This window comes from Lycium ferocissimum, chromosome 10, assembly GCF_029784015.1.
Source record: "Lycium ferocissimum isolate CSIRO_LF1 chromosome 10, AGI_CSIRO_Lferr_CH_V1, whole genome shotgun sequence".
Taxonomy (NCBI): Eukaryota; Viridiplantae; Streptophyta; class Magnoliopsida; order Solanales; family Solanaceae; genus Lycium; species Lycium ferocissimum.
In genome coordinates, this window is record NC_081351.1 from 50,037,996 (window position 1) to 50,050,602 (window position 12,607).

Genomic DNA, 12,607 nt, shown 5'->3' on the forward strand with positions numbered 1-12,607 from the left:
CCAGATAACATATAAATGCTTTTGGGATAATATGTTTTGTTTACTTACCAAATATTAGAAAATTAGCAACAAAATCACTTATTTTTCAAAAAAATATGTTATGGGAAAACATTTTCTATACCATATACACACCCTATAAGAGTGCACTTTCCGTTCTGCTGGAATATGTTTTCCTCAAAAAGAAATTGCTAGCAAGCAAATACTAGAGCTTATTACAATTCGATCTACCATTCCAAACTCATAGAAACGCCACAATAATTCCGTATATTGAAAACCAGTGAAGTACTTTAGGTTTTCAACTAATATCTACGCCCAATCTTTTTGTCAAATTATTCATATCGTGTACTAAACTATGCTTTGTTGATTTTAATGTTATGCAACGTGTCTTCTTAATACATATATGTGTTCGACGTGATGTTATTTTGAAGGAAATTTGATTGACTCTTCATTTCATGTCATTGTCTAGTATTCTATAAGTTGCTAATTTAGGTTTAGATTTTTTTTATTTTTTTTTTACGCCCATTTTACGTGAAATAGATTAAGAAATTAGATGCACCCTAATTAAATGATTTAAATTTAATCAGTTTCATAATCTAAACCAGGCATTATGAGTTATGACTTCGATTTAGCCTCTATAGAAACTTAACAAGAATGTTGCATCATTGTTAATTTTCCCTAAGAAATGACTAAAGAGTAGAGTTTGACCAAAAGACATAAATCTACTTGTCTTTATTAAATAAATCTACTTGACTTTATTAAATTAAAATTTTATGTGAATAGCTAAGAAATTTTTTGTATAACTCGTACACTAAGAGCCTGTTTGGATGGGCTTATTTTAAGCAAATTATAATAAGTCAAACAACTTATGTTCGCTTTAGATAAGTTAAGTCAAACGCTCAATTATTTTTTTGAGCTTATTTTAAGACAAAATGACTTTAAACCGACCAACCAAACACTCAAAAAAGCTGAAAACAGCTTATAATCAACTTATAAGCCAGTCCAAACGGGCTCTAAATTAGTCATATCAAACACAATGTGCTCCTAAGAAGAGGGAACACAAGTTTCAGTTTCTTATTTATTTATTTATTACAAGATAGAGATGGCCCGTGCTTTTGAAAGCCGGGAAATATAAAAATTGCAAAAAAATAAAAAGCGATGCGCATAAATTAATATTGAATCAAATAAACAACATAGCATGTTAATTGTCAGATGTTTTTGACATGCATCTATTAAAACACCCACTCATGCATGTTGTATATTCCTGACAAAAATTAGAAGCCATCGCATAGACTCATAAAAGAGTAATGTGTTGCCCGGATGAATTTTACCCCAACCATATCAATTTTATACAAGCTACCAAGAAAAAGAGGAAGTCATAGTGAGAGTTTAGGAACAAAACAAAATGCTAAGAATCCAAGTGCTGGCTTTCTGCTGTACTTTTGCCCTCATCCATCTGTGAAAAGTTTTACACAAGTAGTAATTTAAAATTTCAAAGTAGAAAAGACATTTAAATGACAGATAATTTGAGCAACAAGTAAAGCGGCAAACAAAACAACAAATTCACATCTACAATTAGTCAAGGGGAAAAAAAACTGAAAATCAGTCAACCAAATAAAAATATTAGTGTCCAGCCATAAACAATTGTCACTATATAGTAGGCATAGCATTTCAGTACCCATCTGGAAATAGAAACGCTAACTACTGTAAGCAAAGCAGCAGCATATTAACTAGCTCATTAGAGAGAACATTTCGATAAACTCGACAACTTCACGGCATAAACAATGGACGATTGATATTATAGAAGTAAGTACCCCCGACATTCATTCCTAACAAATCTCCTCAAGAAAAGTCATCTGGATTATGAGTTGTTCCCAAAGTGTCAATAAGTTTCAAATCCTGAAGGGATGATAGCTATTGCTCCTGTACTTCTAACTATGAAAAGAATTTTGGTGAAGTTCGTAAGTTCTACAGAGACTATATAGTAGAGATAAGAATGATATACAATAATATCTAATGGTGTCCTACATTTTCTAAAGCACATCAAACTCTAGCAGGTTTAACAGAGAGTATATTGACTGTTTGAAGGAGAAAGAACGAAATAAGGAGTATAAATAAGATGTTGGATTTAGAGCAGCAAAAAGCCTCTGAAGCACCTCCTTTAATCGAGCGCGCCCACGCACACAAGCACATACGATACATTATATATCTGAATTGGGTGAGCATGTAAGTACATACTATATTTTAATATTTAATATTTCTCCGCTGGTGGATCTCCTCTAAACTGACAACATCTAGATAGCTTGCAACTTAAGAGGTCGCATTAAGATGGAAAAAGCTCTGCATATTGGAGCAGGAGTTTTGGCCACATTATCATCTTCAATCAGTATATTAAAGTAGCACAAGTTTTAATTGGCAGATTAGTAAGTCCTTCAAACTGTAGATGTTTTGTCAAGTAAACCTATTACTGATAAAAAAACAACCAAATAATTCACAAATTACTGTATTAATGATCCAATAAAGAGAAAGTAGCTAGACGTCTGATATAATATAGAAGTTACCAGATTCTATAACTTTAACAACTTCAACAGAAAAATTCATAGAATTTTGTGTTTCAATGACTAAATATGTCTTCCTGTAGGTTGCCCTCCAAATCTAGCCTCTTCTCAAAAGAAACCTTTCAGCCTCATTCTGGCTCTCATCTACAAAGGGAGCATAGGTATAAAAATCATAGCAAAGGTTCTCCAAAGTCAAATTGTCAACTATATAATAATGGGCTTTGTTGTCCACCATTTCTGGTGCTAAATAATCAAGTGTTACACACGTTCGCACGTTATATCATTATATAATCACAAATTTATAATGTTTCATATAGCACTACAGTTTTGTTGCCCGAGAAATAAGCACATTACAGTCATCAAGGGAAAACTGATAGATGCAGAACAACAAGAATAGATATGTAGAACGCCATAAGTGATTGATCTCAATAGACACATGAAATAAGTAAAAAGAGCTTCAGGGCTGATGCAAGTCACACTAAGAAAACATATAAGTTGAAAACCTTACAGAGCTCTATTCTATGTCAAATAACAAAGAACTTTTAACATCCCCAAGCGTAGAGACCATCCAAAATCAGAAATCTTCAAGAGACGCTACATTTGTGTAAGATATTCTCAGAATATCTCATTCTTCTTTTAGATATGTCCTGAATTTCTGAATTAGTTATTAGCAGCAGTAGACTGGGTTGAGTTTCAAATTATATTTTAGGCTGACATGTTAGTCTTACAGTATATTTAGAGGACCAATATAGGGGCATCCTTGTATAGATATAGAATAGCTTGAAATATAGTGTATCAGAAATATTTGCATAAAGGACCGTTAAGCTCCAGCTAGCAGAATCCAAATACTTCCTCAATGTCCTACATCAGTTGTTCCAGCAATAATCTGCTACCAAATTTATTACTGTAGTCCAATTCTTTCAAACTGTCCTCTTGCAAACACGAATAGGTTTAGAATATTTTGTAGGAGTATTTGCAATTTACAATTCACTTTATTATATAAGTTATCTCAAGAGCAACTTCTTCAAATTTCTTAGCCTTGTTAATAGCATAAAGAACTTTAGAAAGCACTCCAGCAGTCTGATGTGCTTTGCCAAGCTAGATCCTGAGTACCACTCTGCTTCTACCCAAGAAGCAAGGCTCGATGCAATTTACCAAAAGACCGCAATTTCATTGACAAAGCTTCTACAAAAGGATTCAAAAGAAAAGCTTGGGTTTCCTTTTAGACGTTCAGTGACAAAAAGAAATTTCTTGGAAATATTAATTCCCCTCATGGGAGAACATGTCCGAAAGCTATTACATGCTTATGAAACCAGTAATAATTACTTCTTGTTATTGTGAAAAGAAAGTATTTTTAATTTCTTGCTACCTTGTTCTGATAATATATTAGGTAATTTGATTTGTTTCTGAGCACCAATTTCACTCTCAACGGCACAATTGAAGAACATATTTTCAGACTCAAAATACCAATTTACAAAACCGAAATTAAAAACAAAAAATATGCACCTAGTGACCTAGATACCTATTTTCAACACACCTGAAAGAGAGGAGAAGCTTAAACTGACATGCATATATAAAATCGACCGACCAGTAATGTGCAATTAAGATAACATACATATTTAGATGCAACAGACAAAGAAAGAAGAAAGAAAATTTACCAGAACTCAATTGTAATTGACGGTAAGACAAATTTGAGCCTAAACTGAGAAAAATTGAGATAGAAACCAACGAACAGAGATCAGGAAAAGGAAAAACAGAACTGAGAAAAAGAGAAGGAGAAAAAACCGCAACTTGAACTGAATGAAAGCCACGTCATGATAGTGCTGGCAAAATTTTAGGCACGTTACAGATAAGATGTAGAATGAAGGACACCTTGCAGCAGATAAAAAGCCGAAAATGCCCTTAAATATGAATTTTATGCCATTAAGCACATTTGTTGAAACCCTCATTTATTATAAAGAGAGAATATGTGACATTTGACAAGTAAACTTTAAAAAAAGAAGACAATTAATATATCAATTTTCATATTCCCCACAAAGGTCTTACATAAAACTTGTGCTCGATATTAGGGGTGTTAAAACTTTTTTAAAAATTGGCCAAACCGTACCTGATCGAACCAACTTTTAGATTTTTTAATGAAATCGTAGGTTTCTAATATTAACTTATAATAGTACCGAATAATGAGAATGGGATTTTCTTGGCATTAAATATGATTTCGTGCATAACGATAATAAGATTATCCATATTGGACATTTTTCTCGTCATGAAATTGAAATGTTTAGTCTGACAGAAAATAGCTAGAGAGCAATTGAAAGTCTTATTTTTAAACCCACGAGAAGAGGTGTATATCTTAATGGAAAACTACATTGGACTGCCGGCTGTCACACCCCAAACCTGGGGAGGCGTGGCCGGCACCCCGTGCCTCACTAGGTCCGAGCGTACCGATCTATAGCTCGTATAACCTGTGTCTCAATGAATAGCTTAGGCCAATGAAGCCGATCTATAAGCATGGTATCGTAACTTGGGCCGACAAGGCCATACACTAAAATGTCTCTAAACAACAATCAACTTAACCAAAGCGGGATCATCCCGTCATATATAACATAAATATCGTTATGTGGGCCAACAAGGCCGCCATACTGACACTACTGGATATTCAGGATATGTCTACAAACCTCTAAAGAGTGACAATTGTACTATGGTCAGGACAGGGCCCCGACATACCCATCATCTGTTTATACAAAAAACTCTAAACCTGGTAACTCTGAATGACATGGAGCTTACCACACTAGCTGGTACTTGGCAAATTTACTGATGCGGTCCCTTCGGCTGCCTATCTGAACCTGCAGGCATGAACACAGCGTCCCCGACAAAGGGGCGTTAGTACGGAATAATGTGTAACACCTCGTGCCTTCGGGCTAAGGTTTGACTCGTAAGATAATGATATAATAGAACCAAAATGGGAAGTGTAGAAAGTGTTTTTAAACCTAATCAATTCATAAGAAGAGTCTTAGGACAAAGCAAAGTCAGAAGCTATCCTAAGGAGCATGTTTTCAAGTGAGTTTGCACAGGGTCTCACTTCAAGCAAGTATTCAGGAATATCTATAAGGAATGTGGGAAAAATTCCTTCATGAAAGTTGTAGATCTTTGAAATACCTTTCCAACAAAAGATATTATAGAGGTCAAACGGACGTCTTTACAAAAAGTTATGGCCGTTTTACTGAAGGGTCACAAAGCAGTCTGCCGGACAAGCGTATGCGACGCAGAACCGAAATGGGACGCAGATGGCTATCTGTGATGCATTTTGGCCAAAATTTTTGTCCCAAAATTTCCAGCATTCTGTTTTCAATATGCTTTAGCATCTGCGGCACAGGTGCCAACGCAGACAGCCCCGAGGGTCATTAAAAGCGCGTTTTCTGAGTTTTTATTCCATTTTTTAGTTCTCCAAGCACTAGCACGACTTTTCTCTCCTCTATTCATCCTTCCACATCAAGGTAAGTCGCTTCCATGTATTTCTAAGTAATTCTAACACATAAACATGGATTCTTAACAAGATTATACACTACAATCTTAGAGTTTTCCAGAAAACCCTTGTCAAGGTTTCAAGTTCAGATTCTTAGGGTTCCTTCTTCAAAAGTTCAGACTTTTTCTTCAAGTTTTGAAGCAACTAAGGTATGTAGGATTTCTATCCACGTGTGGGAACATCATTGTTCCTCCCCACTCTACGTTCATCCATGAAAATATGAAGTTCCACAAACCTAGGGTTTTTACTCTAATTCGTGATGACCCTAAGTTATACGTACCATGACATACCATGTTCGTATTAATGATTCATTATTGTGCTTTTTCCTATTCCATTTTGGTTATTGGGAATCTGTTTGTAATTCATGAATACCCATGTTTCGCATTCCATGGGTTCTTAAATGCAAGATATGAACTATTATGCTTATTTTCATGAAAATCTACATTCTTTCCATGTTTTCATACAAGTTATACTGTATAATTATATTCATGCTATATTATACTCACAAATCATGTTTACAAGTCATGTTTACGAATCATGTCTACAAGTCATACTTATAAGTTATGTTATACAAACTATGGGCTCAGATGCCACGTATATCCATGTTCATATTTTTGGGAGTAGCATAGGTTTACCGAGAAGCTCAGATAGCTTGAAACTACGCCAACGTAGGGTAGGGGTCGATTCCCCCAGATTAGGAGGACACCTTCAGACAATTGAATTGGATCTTTTCATGTCATACTTATGTCTCATACCCTGGCAAGGTGTGGGGCTGCTCTACTGGTCGGGCCAGGTACTAGACTCTACGTACCCACGTGGTGATTCCATGTTGTCAGTTATACTACGGCTCTCCCACAAGATATAGATAGACATATGTACTTAAAATGTTTTACTCATGTTATATCATGTCAGATGATGCTCATGTTCGTGTTCAGCTTACAGTTTCAATTTTTATTATTTCATGTGCCATGTTTATTTCATTCAGTTGCTTTACATACCATTACAATTCAAATGTACTGACGTCCCCTTTTATTGCCCGGGGGCCTGCATTTCACGATGCAAGTATTGATTTATAGGACGGCGAATCTGCTCGTTAAGACTATTGCTCGTATCAGCTAGTGGTGAGCCCCATCTCATTTGGGGCGTTATCTTTCTTTAGTTCATGCTCGGCGCGATTAAGGTATGCGGGGCCTTTTCTAGGTAAACGCTTAAACAAATTTCATGTTAGAGGTTTCATAAACTAGTCAGTTATGTCATGTCAAATGTTCAGTTGAGTTAGCCTCATTGGCTACATTACTATATTTTCGCATTCATGATATAATAGTATTTTTAGTACTTATGATTATTTAAGTCCATCTTTTACTCACACCATGCATGTTTATATTATGTTCCGCATCAGTTCAGCCCCATGTTGATTTAGCAAGCCATGTGGTTCGCTCGGTCACATGCAGCAAGGCACTAAGTGTCGTGTTAAGCCCAGGTCATGGTTCGGGGGGTGATTTAATGTACCGAGTATGTAAGGCAACTGAAACTGATGTTGAACTGAAGTACAAGATAAATTGAAGAGTCAATAAAGAATCTGGCTATACTTACCTGCCTCTGTCATCTAACAACTAAACAACATAATAGCAAACTACTTAGCCTCATGTATGGCATCTAGACATGTGTAAATAGCCCTGAAGGCAAGTGCATAGCCCCGAAGGCACTCTATATATGTATAGCCCCGAAGGCAATGTGTATATGTATAGCCCCGAAAGCAAGCACACATCTGTATAGCCCCGAAGGCAACTGTATAGTCAATAGCCCCGAAGGCAACATGTGAATAGATAGCCCCGTAGGAAAGTGCATACCTCTATGAACTCTACGATCATATTTTTTATCTACTAACTATATAAGCAACCATGCTAGTCTGAAGGTAAACTCCCAACAAGGGAAACTACTATGAAGCTAGCAAGAACGATATAGAGATGAGATCTTTGTGGAGGCACTTCTTTGTGCTCTTATTCAGGACTCGCTCAATTGAGGATTCATGCCAAAACAAAGAAAGGGAATAGTCTTTACATACCTTTGTCGAGTCGCCTAACAACACAATCTACGCAGCTCGTCTAGCGTCTCAACCTACAAGAACGTTAACACTCTCGTTAGGCTAAGGAAACACTAGTATATCACGTATATAAAGAGGCAAGCTCGTTCTATAATGAATCAAACAGCATCTCCCCTATTTTTTCCACTTTCCCCATGTTCAAACAATCAAAATAACAACAACTACATCAAGTCTATCAATCTTAGCCATCAAACAATTTAGAATAGCTACCAAACAGCCCATAAGCCAACAACAACATCAAATACGATTTATGGTATAATTTTCGTAGTTTCTAATTTAGCAACTTAGCTATGATCTAGATTGACTTAAATTCATCTAGAGGAGGAAAATTCTTACCTTATATGTCAAGATCTCCTCATCTTCCACCTTACTTCATTTCGAAGAAATCTCCGATTTGCTGTCATTCGGCGGAAAATGGCGTGGGCATGACCTCTATGTAGTCCTTCGCGCTTACATCGATCGTAGCACTTAGTAACTCTCTTTTTTCTTAACAGAAATGTAATTTATTTCATAAATAGAAAGAGAACAAACTATTGGTGTTTCTCCCTAATGTAAATCATAAGCTGCTCATGAATAAAATGGTATACAAAGTATTTTGGCTCAAATGACTTCTTAGTCATATAGATAAAGATCTCAAATGTGTTGTACATGGTGTGCTTTACACGTGGCTTCTCCACTCACATGGAGAGTAATATTTATCCATTTTAATTAATTTCTTATCTTCCACTATAATCTCCCATTTAATCAATTACACACATAATTAATTTCTTGATCTCAATTCACTTAAATAGTAATCATTTTAATACACCTCATATACCCATATCATGATCATGTGATATAACACTAGTCCATAGTCTCTTTTGCGACACACAAAATATTATTTCCAACCATCGTCGTCACACTTTTAAGTCTGAAATCATTTCGGGACTTCATCTTCTTATACAATGAGCTCTTTATTTGCATGCTTGAATATGACCAAATACTCCGGACTCGGGTAAATTTGCTCATGTTGCACGGTTCAATTTTCTAGGCCAAAAAATATGCATATTATAGCTAGGACCGTATTTCATTCAAATAAATGTCGAACCTCGACGAAACTTATTTCCTTCAATTTATTTAACTTCTAATCCTTACGATAAATTCATACTATCATTCTAACCACCTATAAGCTTGGGGATAACCTCATTTTCCGCTACTTATGTCGTCTCACTTGCATGCTTTCTAACGCACGAAAACACGGGATGTAGCACTATCACACTTTTGAATCTTGTAAAACGTATGAATCTTATCTTAAGAACCCGAGAAAACGAATAACAAGGCGGGCAAGAAATGAACCCCCAGCCAAGGCAGGCTAGAATACGCGAAGCGCGTACCATTAGACCAGTTGTTTACGAAATCTTTTAAGTTGAAATAACCATTTAGGAAATGCTTGAGTTGAATGTTAGCAAACTCGAATGTGTCAATACGATTCTTGAAATCTGACATGCACACATCCAACATAAAATGGAGTCAACTCGAAGTTGAAGGAGGACTTCTTCTGGGTCTTGAGAGATGGTGCTATCGGTCTTCGCCATTGTAGTCAAAGTTTTGAGAAATAAGAACTGGTGCGGCGGTTTGAAGAACTTGACAAATGTAATATATTTTAATATTACTTTCATATATTAAGAAAAAAAATACTTAAAACATGATTATTGGTGATATTACACTTTTGTAATCAGGTATAAATCTTATCCACTAAACTGTTCTCAAAAGCCGTTCTTACATAGATTTAAATGTATACACAACTTTAAATTTAACAGCTTAATGTTGAGAAGATGGACGATTGATAAAGAGTTACCACAATGTTCCATGTTCTTTCAGAGAACCTTATAAAGAACTTGACAAGTATAATATGTTAGCATATAATGTTGAGAATGCTTTGAAATAATGAAAACTATTAACCATTTATATTTTATTTTTTTGAATTTTCAAAGTGGTTTATGAATTTGATAGTGGATATTATGGATGTTGCAAATACATCATGATATGTTATTCTTGTCTTTGAATCTCTTATTTACTCTTGCTATATGTCCATGCCTCTGTCCATCAACAACATTCTTTTTAATTGAACAGTCAATACAACATTCTTTTTAATTGAACAGTCAATACAACATTCCTTTTAATTGAAGAGTCAATTGGAAAATGGTTACTTCTAGCCACTCTATAAAAATTCATTTCCCCACGTTTGTATATGATTTTCCACCTGATTACTGAAAACTTTACGTTAACTATCTGTATATATGATTATTCGTCACATCTCTTCAACAACGTTTATCATTTGATCCAGGAGAATCAATAAAAATCTCTCTTTTGTTAATTTTTTTATTATTAACTGATTGATTATTCATTTCGTTAATTCAATTATTTCTCGCTGCTTTATTCTCATTATCAAAGGATAATATAATTTGGATCCTTTGAGTTCATTGAAAAAAAATTAATTGGTTGATGTAACAACTAAACTTTAGACTAAACACTTGGTTCCCCCTTATCCAACATGGTAAAGGTACCGTAGCATGTCATATGTGTGGGTACTTATATTTATTATATATTTATAAGGCCAAATGCATGAGCAACCCCTTAAAGTTGTCACAAAATTTCATTTTAACATCTCAATTAAGGCTTGTTCCTATTAGACACTTCAATTATATTTAAAGTGTACCAATTAAACACCTAGTAATTAACAAGTCAAATAGAAACTGTGCGTGCAATTCACACGCTGTGACATGAAAAAAGTAACGAATAAAAAACAAACACGTGGCTTGTTAATCAAAATTAACCAAAAAGTGGGTTTTTAGCACCCAAAAAAAAAAAAAAAAAATCCTTATGGTCTTCTTCCCCAAACAGAAGCCATTCCCTTCAATCATCCTCCCCCACTAGATGGCCATCTTCCCCCTACTTGTTACATCAAACACCCACTTGCCTCATTTTTTTTCTTTCCCAAAACAGATATAGATTTATCTTCTTCCTCCCCAAACGACATTGTCATATTGCTAAGCCAAACCCGAATACAGTTGGAGATGGGTTCAGCAACACATCATTAACATAATCATATATAAGGAAAATTCTGGTGGCAATTAATTTGTGTTTTAGAATAGTTAGAAAAATTTTGTACACTAGAAATGTTTCAAAATGTAAAACAATCATGAGACCAGTAAAAGCATATCATGCTAATTGATTTCGATCTCTCAACATAATTATCTCCAAAAATTTCAGAATATCATCAAACTTTTAATCAGTAAAATTAATATATCACGCCTGTTTATAGATTGATGAGTTATTTGAAGGTGACGGGTTCTTGCTCTTGAAACTAGAAATTGTATAAAATCAGAGTTTTTAAGAAAGAAAAAAGTACAATATTTTTTTTTTTTTATCAATTCACGCGCCTAAAGGAAGTTGCAGAACAATTTTTTTTACCATGTCAGCATTGTGTGTTTAATTGGTACATTTTGAATATAATTGAAGTGTCTAATGGAAATAAGCCTTAGTTGAGATGCCAAAATAAAATTTTGTGACAACTTTAAGGGGCTACTTATGCATTTGGCCTTTTTATAATCTACTAAACGATCGATTAGTTTTGCCTTGTTTCCACACGCAGGTCTTACATAAAACTTAGCTTGAAACTCCTTTCCCATTGTAACGATAATCCCAAAAATGAAAAAGGAAATAAAGGCATCCAAGAGAGTGGCTTGGTGATTAATGAAGTGGATTGATAATTATGAGATCTCATATTAAACCCGTCAACCGGTTTGAATCCGACAGGACCGGTAACCGGTTACGGAACCGGCCGATTTCCGGTTTACCAATTAAAAACCCGAAACCGGAACTGGTCCGGTTCAAACACGTCCAAAACCCCTTTTTTTTTGTTTTTATTATAGTGTATATATATATATATATATATATATATATATTATAGTATTTATTAGTATATTGTAGATATATTTACATATGTTATATAAGTTTATAAGTAAAGTTTATATATTTATCGACTAATGCGCTAATAAAGAAATCAAAGCAATACGGCATATACGTATATATATATATATTAAGTTATATGCTTAAGTTGTACTACATAGACCTAAAATATAGTAAGAATATACTTATATATATATCAATATACTTAGGTTATATAACTTATATATATATATATATATATATATATATATATATATGTGTGTGTGTGTGTGTGTGTGTGTGTGTGTCTAAGTATACTATATATACTTATAACTTATATATTATAACTTAAGTTATTTATAACTTAATTTTTTTCTAAGTTTATAAATTCGTATATACGTGTATATATATATATACACACACTAGTTTCACGAGGCCCGGGCTTACTCTTAAACATTTTAACTTTCATTGTTAATAAAATTATTTACTTCAATT

The 12,607-nt window shown here is 34.4% G+C and overlaps 1 long non-coding RNA gene across 1 annotated transcript; it reads right to left on the reverse strand.

The window, feature by feature from the left end:
* Window positions 1–2,487: 2,487 nt before the first annotated feature.
* On the reverse strand, window positions 2,488–4,503 carry LOC132034205 (uncharacterized). Its single transcript, XR_009408994.1, has 2 exons — window positions 4,214–4,503; window positions 2,488–2,699 (listed from the first exon to the last, which is right to left on the reverse strand). It is a non-coding gene; the product is annotated as an uncharacterized LOC132034205 (long non-coding RNA).
* Between the last annotated feature and the right edge of the window lie 8,104 nt (window positions 4,504–12,607).